This window comes from Austrofundulus limnaeus, unplaced genomic scaffold (genome assembly GCF_001266775.1).
Source record: "Austrofundulus limnaeus strain Quisiro unplaced genomic scaffold, Austrofundulus_limnaeus-1.0 Scaffold803, whole genome shotgun sequence".
NCBI classification, from domain to species: domain Eukaryota; kingdom Metazoa; phylum Chordata; class Actinopteri; order Cyprinodontiformes; family Rivulidae; genus Austrofundulus; species Austrofundulus limnaeus.
In genome coordinates this window covers 132,057-134,677 of record NW_013953205.1, presented here as the reverse complement: position 1 = coordinate 134,677, position 2,621 = coordinate 132,057, and positions in this window count along the sequence as shown.

Below are 2,621 nucleotides of genomic sequence, written 5' to 3'. Positions count from 1 at the left end.
GAAATGGCTCTCCGTATGGACGCCTTCAGGACCTCTGGTTTCCTGTGGACCTTCAACACAATCAAAGCATTAAAGAGAAAACCCACTTTTTTATTTTTAGACTTACACTTTTCAAACAGCTGCAATCAAATGTTTTATACAAGTTTCATCAAAAAAAAGGTACAAATGTTTGTTCTTTAAAAAACAGGTGGAATGTCCTTTAAAACCAGTGAAACCATCACACGACCCTGACATCAGCTGTCAGTCGACCAGCAGCTCTTCAGTCTTTCTGTGTTTCTGTTTGGAAAGTGCTCGATAAATAACCGTAGTGTCAGCAGAACAGGAACACGTCTTCTTCTTCTTTTTTTTTTTTTTTTTTGGCGGCGGAAGCAGGAGAAGCAGGCGTTTTCATGAAGACGGCGCCCCGCCCACGAACACGCGGCGTTTTCGTGGCAACACACAGGTTCCAACCTCATATACACAACATATCTACACATGTATATATTTACAGAGCACACGTGGACACGGACAGCTCGTCTGCAGAAAACATCATCCCAGCATGCAACAGAGACCACCTGATCCCCGTCCTCCAATCCTCGGCCCCCCTCCAGCCAATCAGAACCACCTGACCACATCGTTAGTGTGAGAAAAGTCACATCGTTCGCCTGAAAGCATCGACGCCCATCAGAACAACAAAATATCATCTGGATGTAAACAAAAACAAACAAACATGATAGAAAAATAAAAAAAATTAAATAAAAACAACTCCTGGAGTCCTGCAAGTCTGAGTTCAGGGACCTAAAACTCCTGAAGTCAGAGGTGAGGGTTCAAAGCTTYGTTGTTTCTGTAACAGAAATAAATAAAAGCTGAGTTCATGTTTGGTTCTGAACGATGGAGACGATACAAACTCAACTCACAAACTGTTTGTTCTGATTGGTTTGTGTCAGCACAGCTCTGACTCCTAAAAACAACCAATCACTGAGGAGGAGAGCCTTAAAGAGACTGAATAAATAAGATAAATTAGGATTTTTTTTTCTCTTTTTTGTGTTTTAAGCAAAGCTGCAGACTTAATCTTAATCTTAATCTTATGCTCTCAGAAACCTTGTGGAAAGTGAAAAGGAGAACTCAGCCCTGAGGGACACCTCAGATCYGACGTTATATTCTGGTTTACAACAAACTAACTCAGATTTGAATCATGAACTGAAAAAAGTAATTATTAGAGATGATAAATTAATACTTTTTATAAAGAATTTCAGTTATTTAATTTAGACAACATCTTTACAAGCTTCTCTAACAGAAACTACATTTCTTGTTGCACGTAAACATGAACTGGATTAAACACTGGAAACTGGATAATTAATGTAAACAGTTTGTTTGTTACAAGAAATCAGATTATATTTTAAACCAGTCGTCTCAAAATAAAAGTGATTTCACCTCGCTTCATTGTTTTGCTTTTCTAAAATTAGAATCAGACGCAGGTTAAACCACGTTTTTTAATGAAATCGTAACATTTCTGGTGCGTTTCAGACGTTCGTGTTTAYGACGACATCGGTCCGTTTCTTTGACTCCAAAGCTTTTTGAATCCAGGTCTGAGTGGAGGTTTTTAAAAACACCTGATGTTGGTGTAAACCTGYGCACTGCGGACGGCTGCAGTCAACAGTGTTTCTGCACGAGAGGATGAACGACAGGAACAATGGAGGACAGCAGAGTTTTGTTTAAACTCAGTCTAAAGGTTTGTGTTTTTATCATTTTGGATGACAAAACGACTAAATATTCTCTGATAAAAAATTCTACACAGAAATAATTCATCGTGAAATATTTTAATCCCTCAAACCTTCAGATTCTGATGTTAGCTTTAACGTTTGTAGCATCAGCTCTCAGGTAAATCTGACGTTTACCACCAGGTAACTAAAGGTTAACAACCGGTTTAATAAAGTCTGAATCAACTAAACCAGGTTTAACTCTCCTAACCCACTGAGTTGGATATTTTCTACTGTTGGTTGATTATTTTATCATCTAATCTACTTTACAGATTCTACTCTAGCAGCTTTAAYTTACCACTAGCTTACATTAGTGCTTAGCCTACTCATTTAGCTTATGCTAAATTTTAGCTGTGTTAGTGTCAGTTATTCTGCATGTAGCAATCCAGCTGCTACATTTAGCCWAACTGTTAGCAGTTGGCTAAATTATATTGCATTAGCTTAAGTTAGCAACTTTGCATTGCAGTTCAAATATTTTGGCAATATCAAAATTAGTTTAAACATTCAAATATAAGCTTTTAAACACATTTATGACTCAAAATATAAAACTTGTGCTGGTAAATAGTGGGTTTGTAGCTTAAAATCCAAAGCTAGTTTTAGCTGCATGCTACATGTAGCTCRTTAGCTGCAAGGAAAAGTTAGCATCATTTCTAAATATAAACCTTCAGCTGAAAACAAAACTAGTGTAATTTAAACAAASTTACAACACTTTTAAAGTAAAAAAATACGTATATACATAATTTTATATGTACCTAGTGGTTAGCTTTGTTAGTATTTAGCTACGTTAGCAGTTAGGTGATGTGTTAATAGTTTATCTTACAAACTAATTTATATTTTGTTTTAAACGACTTCATTTTTTAACTTGTTGATTCATTATTATTA